Raw genomic sequence first — 15,865 nt, forward strand, 5'->3', positions numbered from 1 at the left:
TATTTTTGACAGAAACAAAATTGCGTAAAGATAATTAGCTAATGTCGTATCGGGTTTGCACATAAACAAAAAGAACTAACTACTTCTAATGTTCCAGATGGCTATTGTCTGTAGCAAGACTATAAAAAGCCCCAACTACTGCTATTTTTCACTTGATGAAAGCTATTTGGAAATAAAATAGTTAGAAAGGGAGAAAATCAGTCTGAACGTAATAAAATAGTTTAAAAAAAAAACGTCAAATCAGTTTTAAGTATCTTAGAGTGATACATTTTCCAAATAGGAACACGCCCAATCTTATTAAAAAAAAAATCACATTTTTTAAATTTTTATAATTTATCATGTAATTATATATTTTTTAAAATTTAAAACTCTCACGTTTATTTATTTTTTCCTCTAAAAGTTGATATTTCGAAACAAAAAGTTGTTATTGGACATGTTTCAAAATTTTAAATGCACAATTTTATTTTGCGTAATATTTTTTATTTTCCTATACATGATCCAATATTCAAAGAAAATAATTCGCAAACAAGCAGCCAACTATCGATATTTAAAGAAAAAGCAGAAAACGTAAAGTGTGTAGAACACATTGCCAACGTAGAAGGCCGGTTTGATCACCAAGCCATGAAACTGCAGGCACCAAGTTGACACCCACATCCGTCACTGCCACCGGCTGCAGAAAACAAAAACCAAAAGAGAGAAACTAGGTCTTCTAAAGTAAGTCTGAGGAAATTCCTACCTCCATCGTGAACTCACATACGATATGAATGATGAAAATTTTCAATTCGTTATGCTTTAAAATAGTGCATTATTTTCCCCATTTGAATAAAAGAGTTCACTAAGTTCAGATAAACTCGTGACATGACATGCGCTGAGAAGTTCTTCCATATTATGGTGTTTCTGTGACTCATCTGTAATGATCTCCGAGATAAGAAGTTCTAGCTCTTTCTGATCAATCACGTCCAAACACCCAAAGTGGCGATGTCTAAATACCTTCAATTTCAACCCACTGGATTTTAACCAAGAAAAAAAAGGTCCCATGTTTTCCTCATCGTACCACATAGGAACCTCAGTTTTGGACCATGGCTCAATATGTCGATTGATGAAAGAACATTGACAGAATCTTTCCTCTTGAGCATAAAGCATTCGAACCCCGCAACTGATAACATTAGAACAAACTAAAGGATAACCGTTCATATCTTCAGGGTAGAATTCCACGAGAAGCTTACTGTATTTGCCAAACCAATCATCTCTTGTAACATCCACAAAGGGATCATACCCAAAGAATGTATGAGCTGTTCCACAATCCTCTCCCCCCCAATAATTCCTACCATAGCAACCACCAAAATAGCAGTAGAGATCGTTGCAGTCACCATGATCATTTCTGAAATGGTATCTGCATTTAACTTGGAAACCAAGGTCGTTTGTGCTCTGGTTGTTAAAAGCAATAACAGCACACAGGGCAAAACCTAAGAACTCACTATTAGCCCAATGTGAAGGCAGCTGGATTGTCATGGACAATCCCCAACTTTGATGGCTGAACCACTTTGGAATACTACTTCCAGGGAAGCAAAAACCAGATTCCCCTGCTCGCACAGAAGGCATCTGCACCACAAAAATCATGATTTTTAACATGGGAGATGGTTGGTTAAAATAAATAAACATTAGAAGAAGGAGGGGGGAGGGGGGGTGGGGTTTGGGGTGGGAGGGGAGGAGAGAGAGACCTGATTGTGCAATCTTTTTGAATAAAGCTGAAATTTTGTTAGTGCATATGTCATGATGTTGTGCTTTGCAACTGCATGCAAGTTTCCGCAATTAGTGAAAAGGAATTCAAAAATGTTTCCCTCGACTATAGTCGAATCAATTATTGACACAGATCGGAGTGAGAAACAGTTATCTGCATCCAATTTTGTCAACTGGGGTGGAAGTGCTGTTATTGAACGTAGCCACTTGCAATCCCTCAAACCGAGGTATTGCAGCTCTGTGAGCATTCTGATGCTACGAGGTAGGTGACAAAAAGAGTTTCCACTCAGATCTAATACTTCTAGTGAGAACAAGTAGCTGATGCAGCCGGGGAAGTAGACCATCCCACAACCAGTTAGATATAGCTTCCTCAGGTATTGTAAATGTGAACCTGAACTGTCTATAATTGACATCAGTTCTGCCAATCCTTGAATTCTTTTGCAGTTTCTCAATTCCAAGCTAGAAAGCCCCTTTAAATTTTCAATTGGGGAGGGTAAATTCATCATGGCGGTTCCATCTAAATAAAGGCATCTTAATGATCCCATTGCCTCCAAAATTTTTGGAAAACATTCAAATATGGAGCAGCCTGAGAGAATAAGCTTTTGCAAAGATTTCAACTTACTAATGCAACTTGGAAGAATACGAAACTTTTTGCAATTTTGCATGCTCAATTCAACGAGTTCAGAACAATACTCGATTGATGATGGAATTTCCTCTATTGCTGTCCCACATAAGAACAACTTCTTTATGCTTTTTGAAACCTCTGGAAACTTGTTTATACTTGAGCAGCCAGAGACAATAAGCTTTTCAAGTGATGCCAACTTAGAAATGGCACAAGGAATATTCTTGAGCCTTTTACAGTTCTTCAGATCCAAACAAGAGAGTTTGGAGAGCTCACCAATTGTCGAGGGGAGTTCTTCTATTCCAGTTTCACTTAAGTACAAGAATTGGATATTAGTTGAAATGTCCGGAAACTTGGTGATAGATGAGCAGCCAGAAAAATTGGTAGTCCGAAGGAATTTCAACAAATGCAAGCTCTCTGGAAGATACCATAGTCGTTTACAATCCTTCATATTCAGTGCAACGAGTCCACTGAGATGCCCAATTGATTTGGGAAGGTGTCCTATTGCAGTCCCATTTAAATTTAAATACGTTATATTCTCTGAAATCTCTGGACACTCCCTAAGATTTGTGCAGCCAGAAAGGTTAAGAGTCTTAAGTGATCTCAATTTAATGCCACTAGGGAGGCTCACAACACTTGTGCAGCATCTCATACTCAAAAATGTAAGTTTGTCTAGAAACCGAATAGAAGAGGGGACTTCCACCAAGCTAGTGCAGTAATCCAAATTCACTCTTTCAAGATTCTTGGCTTGTGAGAGGTCTGGAAATGTGGTCAAGTGCTCAGAATTACTAAGGCTGATCTCTTCCAAACTCGCAAGATTCTACAAAAAACCATATGATTAAGTACAACAAATTAGCACACACTCACCCTATAATGCATTTTTGACAAGAAGTAGGGAAAGAAAGGGAATTGAGATAAATAATACAGAATACCTGCACTCCTTCCCATAGTTTTTTAACGCAGCTTTTAGGCAAGTTAAGTTGAACAAGATTCTCTGCTTGAAAATTGGGCGTCAGAGAGCTCAGAGGATATCTATCCCAATGAAGATACCTCAACTTATCAGAAAGAAACTTAAGGCCATCAGGCAGATGCACTTTACACTTATTTCCAACTATAGAATTATGGATTTTGAGTAGTCTAAGATTATACATCCTCTTGAAGGCTTTGGAACTCAAGTACATTTCTCCGATTTTAGCTGTGTCTAAGAATATTCCCTCAACTTTGTCAGATCCCTGAACATCACAACAAAGAAAAAATAAAGCATAAGTTACACAAATATGCAAAGATGAAGGGGAAAAATATATATATACATATGTATGTATATACATATGTATATATATCATGCATATGGCTCTCACCAGATTTTTGGTCAACACTTGACAAACATCAGTAGGACTCCACAATCTACTGCGCTTGCCCAACTCTTTAACAGATTCTTGGCGAACAATTTCATGAGCCAATTCTTGCAGCAAGTTATGCATCTCCAACTTGTTTCCTAGGATGGTAATAAGGCATTTATCAACAAGAACGCTAATTCCAATGCTTGCTGAGAAACCACAACCATTTAGTATTCTCTTTACGAAGTCAATTTGTTGCCCCTTGAAAAAACATGCAATATCAAGAAATATATTTTTCTCTTCGTCATCTAGCGCATCAAAACTTATTCTCAACATATGAAAAATTTTAGGCTGAGGAATTCTTCCAAGTTTATCCAATGCGCTTTCCCAATCTTCTCTCCTTCACAAACAGAAGGAACCCAAAACTTTAAGTGCCAAGGGGTTTCCTTGAGCATAGTTCACCACCCTAGTTGATAGCTCCAATCTATCAGAAGTGGGATAATTTTTCTTAAAAGCATTCAAACTGAACAATTGAAGAGCTTCATCATTATCTAATCCCTCAACTTCATATATTTCATCAGCTGCATTCTTAAGAACATGCCTATCTCTAGATGTCACAATAACTCTACTTCCCAAAGCAAAATCACATCTTCCAATCAGGACTTCTAGCTGATCCACATCATTCAAATCATCAAGGACAAGCAACACCCTTTTGTTGCGGATCCTATCCTTAATGGAAATAGATTCTACATTGAGAGTGACAGTATGTAAATTTTCCTCCTCTAACAATTCAGAAAGAAGCTTTTCTCTTAAACGACCTAGCCCCTCAAATTGTTTTGATTCTTCCCCTATATTCTCAAGAAAAATGCAAGCATCAAATTGATTTGAGAGAGTGTTGAAAATAGCTCTAGCAATAGTTGTTTTACCTATGCCAGCCATACCCCAAATTCCTACAATACGAACACTTGTCAACCCAATGCATAACAAATTTTTAATCAGTCTAATGTGTGAGTCTATTCCAATCAGACCCTTTGAATCTCCTGAGGATGCATGATTCAATTTCCTCAAAATATGTTCCACAACTTCTTTCACAAGTTTAGCCTCAGACCTAACAAAATTAAAAGAGCTGAGACAAAAAGTATAATAAAGAGAAAAAAAAAATAATGAAAGGTTTCTTCTAAACACACAATTTTACAACAAGAGAATTAACTACGTCAAAAGTCCTTATACTGTACACTTATTATCAATAAAGTCCAGATCCTTTTTTTCCTTTTATCAAGTCCTGAAACCTTGTTAAATTAACACCATTAGTTCTATCCATTAATTAGGTATGGCCACATATAAGGAAAATTGCAATTATTTTCTTCCTTTTTTCCCCGCATCAGCCTTCTACACGGCAAAAAAATATGAAAAAGGAAAAATATTTATAAACACACAACAAAATTTTCCTTCATTTGTTTAATCACTCAACAAAAATTTAAAGAGTGAGAAAAGACATACATGTTTTTTTTTTTTTTTTTTTTTTTTGTGTCTAGGTTCTTCATTTGTTTTATAAAATAAAACACTATTTTTGTTGAGCATAAAGTTTGTTTGGGGGGGGAAAATTGTTGTCATTCAATATCCAAAAGACAGTATTGAACATAATTTCTCAACGGTTTAGGAATCATCATTCATGTTTTAAAACAAATTTGGAATGTTACAACATATTTTCTTTAACAAGAGTTGATGGTTTTGTTTCAAAATAAACTGAATAAGCACATTTCTAGTCCTCTTTTTCAAATGCTTCCATTTTTGAAATCAAACATTTTAGTTCTTGAATTATGGAATATTAAACATTTTGGTTTCTTAATGAATTAACAAACAAAGTCAAAAGAGAATATATTCTTTTGGAGAAGGAAAGCCATTCTGGTCCACAGAAGGAAATGAATGGCCAGATTTTACATAGATGAAATCTTGGCCGCTAAATTTGAATTTAATGGTTGAGATGGGATAAACGTAATAAGTCACATTTATGTAAACCTGACAACACACACAAGCATGGCACTTGTTTGCTAGCTCAACTCAAGTGGATTTCATAAATTATGACCACAATTTTACTAACAAAAAAGCCATTTTTGAGTCCATTTGGTGCCCTTTCTGTTTTTTGCTTTAAAGGTGAAAAACATGTTATTACAACCATTTGAAAACTAGAAAAGTGGATTTTACTTGTTTTATCTACTTGTTTTCCAATAATTTTTCAGTATCAAGCAAAAACAACAAAAAATAGACAAAATAATTGATACCAAATAGGGTCTTAGATGCATGTATTTTGCTTTCTATTGTAAAATTAATTGTCAATTACATTTACATTTGCATAAAAATACCACAAAGTTTATTTTATAATATTCCTTTATATTTATGAAACCTTAAAAATGAAAATAAAAAACATATAAAGGAATTGACACATACCTTATCACACGGGAATCCCATCCTGATATACTGGCAACTTTCATCAAGTCAGCCCTCCAATGGGGCATCCTTTCCATTTTCTCCTTAAAGTTCTTTTCAAGCTCAATAAATGCATCTCCAAAGTCGCCACTTAGTCCTTCAACATCGATGGATCTACATGGTAAAAGATTGGTAAAACCAAATCGACCATAAATTTCCTTGCATTCAAGTATCTTTGCCATTTCATCCAAGCACCATGGAGAAGATGCATAATTTTTGGAGAAAATGATTACGTAAATCATTGATTCTTCAATTGTTCTCAAAAGGCACAGTGTTATTTCTTCCTCTTTCAAGGTCATTGTCTATGAAGGTCTTGATTTTTTTGCGACATAAAGCATCATAGAGATGGCTAGTAAAATTATCACGGGTATCCTCTCCTCTAAAGCTAAGGAACACATCATACTTTTGTTTTCGAGCCATGGAGGAAGATGCCATAATGGTATTACAATATCTTGGTGACCAAAAATCACTTCAAGTTGGAATTCAGCAAAGGCTCCTCGTCTCGGGAAACTAAAATAAAGAAATCAACATTAATAACCAGTGAACCAAAAGACAAAGAAAGGAACAGAAGAGAGAATAGAAATATGGTCTTGGCGGATCAAATTGGAGCTATTTTATTCAATCCACAATTTATGGAACGAGATTAGCCCATCCAATACAATGCATAGTGGTAACAAAAAAACATCTAAACCAATTGATGTAAATGCAAAAATTCTTAGACACCAATTATATACATAGTAAATTCCCTCAAAAGAATTTGAATCTTCCAACTCTATCAAGAAAGTGTTCCAATATATATATATATATATATAGTCATTGTTTTTAAAGCAATTGCATGTAAATACAATCATATATATATATAAAAAAAAAAAAAAAAAGAAAGAAAGATTAAGAGCCAAAAAAATAGAAATATATATTGCTTGCCGTTTGGATCAGTTTATGGTTTTAAATAAGAAAAATTCAATTCAATCTGTAAAAATGCAGTTTGATAAAAAAAAAATTCCAACCCAATCCATCAACGCTTATATAATTGCAGTTTGAATCAAATTATGCGGTTTAGGCGATTTTTTAACACCCCTAAATATGAGTAAGAATCGAATTCACCCATAGATGACAAGGAATCAACCACTTCCGAACCAGCAAATTCACCTTATGTTTTCCTTTAACATCATTAAACATCTAAATTTGTTTAGTATGATTAAAATAATATTTTTCGTGCCCAATTGTTGTTTGAAACTTTTCTTTCTTTTTTTTCTTAAACTGAAACTTTATATTCCCTTCTACTAAATTCTACAGAGTCTTAACAATTTTCTAATCTGAAACACGATTGATTAAACCCAACTACCCAAGTTCACATCCCTTCCCAAAAAGAATTCCAAGATCAAACAAAAGTTGAAGTTCAAATCAAAGCCATCAAATGAGAAAGAGAGGAACCCAATATGCATATCGATCAAAAAATGCATAAAGCAAAGAATTAAAATGAATACCTTGATGATTAGAACCTTGATTTACAGTGAAAAGATCATAAAGGCAACATTTTTTTTTTTTTTTTGCTTCGATCAGGTAATAGCGCAAACAAGAAAGAGAGAAAGATAATTCGTCAATCCAATTTGGGTAGTGACTGTCTCTACCTCCGAGAAAGTACTTCCAACCTTCCATCAGCGGAAGAAGACATTGGGTGCCTCTCACCATCGAACAAAGACTCTGGGAGCAACCTCACAATATTTAACCGAGTAAACGGTCAGCATTATATTATTTTATTTTATTTTATTTTATTTTTGTTAATTACCATTTAGTACTGAGTCGGTATTTATATTTTTAAAATTTAACTAAATTATTTTTATATATTAATCTATTAATATTATAATCTTTCACTAATTTTCAGAAATATTCCACGGTAAAGTGTATAAATTTTTAATTTATAATATAAATTTTTAATTTATAATTTAAATTTAAGTAATATAAGATTTTTTATGAATTTTAATAATTAATTTTTAAATTATTTATATTAATATAATATTTATTAAATTAAAAAATCATATTTTTATTAATCAATAGTTTCAAGTAAATAAATTTTAAAATAATATATACAATTTTAATTATTATAATTATGAGTAGATGAAAAATAAATTTATATTTTTCTCAATAAAAATTAAATTAATAAAAAAATATATAATTTTAATATAATAAATATCTTATCGATAAAAAAAATTAAAAAATAACTACTAAATATCACAGAAAATTTTTTATTAAAAATTAAAACTTTTATATTGCAAATTAAATTTTAAATATCTCATTACTATATATCCTTAAATTGAGTATCATTTATTTAATTTTTTTAATATATTTTTTAATAATAATAAAAATTAAATAAAATAATAAAAAAAATTAAATTAACAAAATTAAAACCAATATTTTCCTAACCTGATCATCATCCCTTTCATTCTCCTTTCCTCATCCACTATCTACAATTTCATAATTTTCTCTCACTCAAAAATCTCAGAAAGAATTCGCACTATTTTTTAAGAATTCTTTTTTGAAAAAAAGAAAAAATTGCAATGTGCAATTAATAAAAGCAATTACACAGCTCATTGCTATAACGAAGCAATGTGCAAAAATTAGATGAAACTACTAAGCATTTTAATCAATTACTTATTAATCCCTTAATTATAAGTATTTTAATCAAAATATGTAATTGTTTAAAATTTTAAATATTTATAAAATTAAATTAGCTTATAAGTATAATGTCACGACCCAACATATGGGCCAGACCGGCACTAGGACCTGGGCCAGCTTAAAGCCCCCGAGGCCCGTAGTAAGCCTAACTATTCTTCAAATCCATAACCAGGCCCACAATTTAGGCCCAATATGCACATAAAATAATTTAAATTAAACTGTTATAATTATATTTTGAGCCAACTTAACCCAGAAATTTTCAGAAACTAAAATCAGGGGAGCCCAGCTCAACCCTGTTACCTCATTCACAAACTGTTTAAATACCATATAAATCTTCATTTATTAATTTCAAAAATTTAAATTAACACAATTTCTAACAAGGTTCACACTATTACTAACACATGCGGAGTTCTAGATTTTTAATTTAAAAAAGATAGTAAAACAATTAAATAACCGATGTTACACCTGCAGGGAAGAAAGCAGGTTGCTCTGTAAAAGAACTCCTCCTGTAGCCTGGAAAAATAGGTGAACAGGAGTGAGCGTTCAACTCAGAGAATAAAATATCAATTTTAACCATAATCTCTATAACTATCTAAAACTAATGCACCCTGTAGAGTGAAATGCAACATCGGCAACAAATTCACATCATAACAGCAAAAAGATAATTTGGAGCACTCACACACCCAGTAATATCAATAATAATATATGGGAGCTGATCCCCTGTACAGCTCTCTTAAATCCAACCTAGTGCCAGCGAAGAACTCAAGCCGGACTTTCGCTTAATAAACCAAATCGGGGTCCCAGCGAAGAACTCAAGCCGTGACTACCCCCGAAGAATCGGGTCCCAACGAAGATCTCAAGCCGTGACTACCCGTCCTGTCCATAGTCCACACCACATCACACGCACGCCAACGCACGCACACTGCTCCAAATTACCACAACAACATCCATGGCACTTTAACAGTTATGAATGCAACATAAATCGTGCCTAGAGTTTAACTACATAAATATATGCATATAAGTGATGCATGGGCATGCTTGAACATATAATAATATCGAAATTACAATTAAAATTAATATTTTACTCACAAGACAATCGATGACTATTGTGGGCTTGGATGCAGAAAAATAGCTGACCTCGATCACCTAATAATTAAATTATAAATTTATTAGTACTAAGTTAAGATAAAACTCTAAAGAGGCAATAGACAGCCTAATTCATGCCGGAAATTCGGCAGAGTTTCCCCTATACCTAGGACCTACCCAACCTGCAAAAAGGCTCAAACAACACTTCTAAATTCTCAATTCCCACAATCACATCTCATCAATATCACATAGCCCCTCCTGGGCCCTCCAAATCAGACAATACTCAAAATCTTAAAAATTATGTTTTAGTCCCTATAATTGACATTTTTCAAAAATCCACTCAAACAAGCTCTAAAAATTCTAAAATTTTGCCCCGCGGTCCTTAATAATATTATAAGGCTATGGCAAAATAAATTGTAATTTTCTAATCACCCATGAATATTTTATTCAAGAATTTTACTCGATTCCATAAGTTTCCAACATCTAACGTATTCTTAATTCAACCTAATTAAATATTCACATATTTAAAACTCCATCCTCAAGCTTCAACCAATTATATAAAATTTAAACATCTTAATTTCAAATAATCTTATATGCCCATATACTAAAAATCTAACTAAAATCCATCCATATTTCTCAAAAATATTCTACAATCACTCAAAAATTCAACTAACACCATAGAATATCTCCAAATAATTTTACTTTCATCATATATTTTTCTTAGAATTTTTCTCTAATTTTTCCTGTTTAAGAAACACTGTATTTATGCTCCATAGACAGAGAAATAATAAAAATTGTCTTATCTGAAGTTTATCTGTGTCTCAAAAATTTCAAAAATTTATGAGGAAGCCTCTGGAAGTTGAACCATCTCCATAGCTCACCGGAGCCACCGCCGGCACCATCGCAAGACGGTGGCGACGCAGGTCGCCGGCGACATTTGCCGGGTCTGATCATACCACCATGTTCCTCTCCTCTTCCTCAGTCCATATGTGGTCTCGGATCGTCGATCCAACGGTCGGATCGTCGTAGATCTGACGAAAAAGCTTGAAAAACCCGAAACTTCTCTCCTCCATATCTCACTCATCCGACCTCCATTTGCTTCAAAATTGGTATCAAAAGAAAGCTCTCGGAACAAGCTTTCCAACGCCACCGGAATCGCCTCGATCGGACGTCGGATGAAGCCGGAATCGCGCCGGAAAGCCGCTGCCCACTGTGCGCGTGTTTTCTCTCTCTTCTCCCTCTCTTGCCGCCGTTTCTGGTGGTCCTGGACGTCGCCGGAGGGTCGCCGGCCGGGTGGGGAGCTGCTGGGGACGTCGCCGGCCGGTCATCGGAAAAAGAAAGAAGAAGAAGGGAGGGAGGGGAGGTGAGGAGAGAAGAGAGAATGGGGGGGGGGAGGGTCCTCCTCCCGATTTTGAAATTTTTTTTTTTTAAACTTTGGCCTTCTTTTTTTTTTTTTTTTTTTTGGGTTGTTACGTATAAATTAATTTAAATTTTTTATTAAATTTTTAAATTTAAATACATTAAATGGGTGAGATTTGAAACTTATTTTCTTAATAAATTTTAATTGAATTATTTTAAATTATAAATTAATTTAAAATATTTATTAAATTTTTTTTTTTGAAACGATTCATTAAATTACTTAAGTTTAAATATATAAGTTGGTTTAAATTGGAGTAATCAACTATTCAATCGCATTTTAGAGAATTTATTGGACTATTTCAATTTTTTTTTTATAGACTTGAAAATTAGCAACGATACAATATTGGTATTAATTTATTTTGATTGTATGTTTATTTTAATTTTATTTTAAATTTTATTTTAAAAATCATTAATATTTTATTAAAAAAAATGAAATTCTAAATTGAATGCTAGAGATGCTGTTTGGCACGCTGCACCCACAGGATTTGACAACTGGCAGCGATATTATTGCTACTTCATTTTTATTTCGAGCACCTACATTTTCTAATGTTAAATTATTGAATCAAAGAAATAACTTATTCAAAGGGGGTAATATATTAATTTATATTTATTTTAAGTTTTTTTTAACTTTTTATTTTAAATTTTCTTTAATTAATTTAACTCTAATTACTATTCAAATTTGAGTTTCACTGGGAAATGTCTGGAATTGCATCTTGATGATAGTGAGAAGACATAAAATGAAGGAATACAAGATAAGAAAATACAAGATAAGAAAATACAAGAAAAATTAAGAGAAAATAAAATAAATAAAATGCAATTAGGTTAAACGAGCCGGAACCGGAGCGATGGGTGACCGCACTGAAAAGTTACAGCGAAAGCCGTTTTCGACTCCTTGACTGCGGAGAATCCTAGAAAATATTGTCGGGCCATAATAAAATGTCTACTGAGATGTAATTAACATTGGAAATGTCAAAGAAAATTTAATAAGTCAGTACAAATGAAAAACAAAAATTAAAGAAATCGGCGGGTCAATGATTAAATCGGTGTTACCGAAAAATTCAAAATACAACTCGAAGAGGGACATTTTGGTCAATTGACATCTAGAGTTGACTTTTGACCTAAATGTCCATTAAAAATAAGTTATATTAAAATTTTAAAAATGCCATGAAAATAAGAAATTTTACACATAAAGTGATTAAAGAAATTATGGGAAATAATTGAAATATTAATAACTTTAATTATTATAATACTAAACCTAAGTTAGTGGAAGATTAGTGGGATGTTAGTGGGACTATATATGTAATACCCCTATTTGCATAGCCTGGTAAATTTCACTGTTCCGGTGATCGGAGTCGGTCCGGACAATTAAGGGGATTAGAACCACACTTAAGACAACTAGATAAGCTCTGAACACAAATAATTAGTAATTGTCAATTATTTAACTATAAACAAGAAAAACAAAACATAAGAAGTTAAACAAGCTGAGAGTCATAGTGATGGGTGACTTTCTCGGGAACGACTGCGAAGTCGATTTAAACTCAAATTTCGAACTTTAAAATATGACATCGCAGTCCTTAGGACTATTACGAACACAGAGGAAAAGAGAAAATCACGAAAAAGAATTGTTAAGCCAGTCAAATAATTAGGTCAGGGATCCGGAAGAAATATTGAATTATTTTCAAACCGGATTGAACCGGCAAGGGGCAATTTGGTCAATTGATCCCGAGAGCTGACTTCTGACCTAACTGTAAAATAAAATCGAAGAAAAGAAAATTTTAGAATTGGAAATTAAATTAAAGAACTAATAGAAAAATAAATAAAAAAAAGAGAAAATAGAAAGTAAAAAGTGATGACATCATGCATGACCTCATGCATGATGCAATAATTACTATAATTAAAAAATTTATTTAATTGGATTTATGGTCTTCCATAAGATAAAAATACAAGAAAAGAAAGAAAAAAAAAAAAAACAAAAAGGGTATCATTTTCCCTAAGTTGCCGCCCTCACTGTCTCTCTCCCTCTCCCTCACCAAAACTCCATTGAAGCTTACACTCAAGCTTTTGTTCCCTCACTTAACCTTAATTTCTACCACAATTATTTCATAAAACCTTACTACCCTCACTTGAGAAGGAGATTTAGCAAAGAAATAAGGAAGAAAAAAGAGGAAATTGAAGAAGGGAACATCCAAATTAAGGTTAGTAATTTAAGTTGAAAAAATTCAATTTATACTTAGTGTGTTTAGCTTAACTAACCTAGATTTTAACTTTAGAATGAAAAGAAAACATCTTAGGGGGACTAAAGGGAAATTTGGCCAGCATGTGTGGGGGTATGATTTGCATGGGTTTGATTGAATTATAGGTGAATATGAACATGAAGGAGTTGAATGATTATGGTTATATGCTTTGAATTAGCTAAATGCAACAAATTAGTGAGTTAGGGTTTTGGAGACCTAGGGTTTGGAAGGCAAAAATGTGAAATTGGTCAAATGGTGTGTTTGACCTTGTGTGAGATGAAAAATGGTCATTTGTGACCAATTGAGATGTGTTAGAAGTGTTGGAGGTGAGTTTGAATTCGGAAGTGTGGAACCATCATTCGGGCCAATAAGCTACTTGGGAACGAGAGGAGGATATGAGGAGACAGCACCCACAGCTGTTCAGAGATTGATACCAGGTAAAATTTTGAGACGAAATTTATTTTAAGGGGGGGAGAATTGTAATACTCCTATTTGCATAGCCTGGTAAATTTCACTGTTCCGGTGACCGGAGTTGGTCCGGACAATTAAGGGGATTAGAACCACAATTAAGACAATTAGATAAGCCCTGAACACAAATAATTAGTAATTGTCAAATAGTTAAGTATAAACAAGAAAAACAGAACATAAGAAGTTAAACGAGCTGAGAGTCACAGCGATGGGTGACCTTCTCGGGAACGACTGCAAAGTCGATTTAAACTCAAATTTTGAACCGTAAAATGTGACGCCGTAGTCCTTAGGACTATTACGAACACAGTGAAAAAGAGAAAATCGCGAAAAAGAATTGTTAAGCCAGTCAAATAATTAGGTTAGGGATCCAAAAGAAATATTGAATTATTTTCAAATCGGATTGAACCGGCAAGGGGCAATTTGTTTCTAAATGCCTAACTTGTCAGCAAGTGAATGTAGAGCATCAAGTACTCGCTGGGTTGTTACATCCACTACTAGTACCAGAATGGAAATGGGAGAGAATAATGATGGATTTTGTGATGGGACTTCCGAGGACACAGAAGAGTCATGATGCAGTTTGGGTCATTGTTGACAGACTGACCAAGTCTGCTCACTTTCTGCCAGTCCGAATGGACTACAGTTTAGAAAGATTGGCCAAGTTGTATATAGATGAGATAGTGAGACTGCATGGAGTGCCAGTATCCATCGTATCTGACAGAGATACTAGGTTCACTTCTAGATTTTGGGGTAGTCTTCAGAGAGCCCTAGGAACTAGATTGAACTTCAGTACGACATTCCACCCATAGACAGATGGCCAGTCTGAGAGGATAATTCAGATTTTGGAGGATATGCTACGGGCTTGTGTGATTGAATTTGAGGGCAGTTGGGACACACACTTGCCTTTGATTGAGTTTGTTTACAACAATAGCTACCAATCAAGCATTAGGATGCCTCCATATGAAGCTTTGTATGGTAGAAAATGCAGAACTCCCTTTTGTTGGGATGAGGTAGGTGAAAGAAAGATGATTGGGCCAGAGATTGTTCAGCAGACTGAGGAGAAAATCAGATTGATCAGAGACCGACTCAAGGCTACATCAGACCGTTAGAGGTCCTATATTGATTTGAAGAGAAGAGATATTGAGTATGCAGTGGGAGAGAAAGTATTCCTCAAGGTTTCCCCCTGGAAGAGAATTATGAGATTCGGCAAAAAGGGGAAACTGAGTCCTCGTTTCATCGGGCCATATGAGGTTCTGGAAAGAGTGGGTCCTTCGGCATATCGATTGGCACTACCTCCAGAGTTGGAAAAGATACATAATGTCTTCCATATGTCTATGTTGAGGAGGTATCGATCTGACCCATCTTATGTACTACCAGTAGAAGAAATTGAAGTGAATCCAGACCTCACATATGAAGAAGAACCCATAAAGATTTTGGCTTATGAGGTGAAGCAGCTACGGAACAAGCAGATCCCGTTAGTGAAAGTGCTGTGGAACCATCATTCGGGCCAATAAGCTACTTGGGAATGAGAGGAGGATATGAGGAGACAGCACCCACAGCTGTTCAGAGATTGATACCAGGTAAAATTTCGAGACGAAATTTATTTTAAGGGGGGGAGAATTGTAATACTCCTATTTGCATAGCCTGGTAAATTTCACTGTTCTGGTGATTGGAGTTGGTCCAGACAATTAAGGGGATTAGAACCACACTTAAGACAACTAGATAAGCTCTGAACACAAATAATTAGTAATTGTCAATTAGTTAAGTATAAACAAGAAAAACAGAACATAAGAAGTTAA

At 34.1% G+C, this 15,865-nt stretch overlaps 1 pseudogene; it reads right to left on the minus strand.

Annotated features, from left to right (window-relative positions):
- Window positions 1–777: 777 nt before the first annotated feature.
- On the minus strand, window positions 778–6,621 carry LOC131176565 (disease resistance protein RPV1-like; annotated as a pseudogene).
- Window positions 6,622–15,865: the final 9,244 nt, after the last annotated feature.

Source organism: Hevea brasiliensis, unplaced genomic scaffold (genome assembly GCF_030052815.1).
Source record: "Hevea brasiliensis isolate MT/VB/25A 57/8 unplaced genomic scaffold, ASM3005281v1 Scaf166, whole genome shotgun sequence".
Classification (NCBI taxonomy): Eukaryota; Viridiplantae; Streptophyta; class Magnoliopsida; order Malpighiales; family Euphorbiaceae; genus Hevea; species Hevea brasiliensis.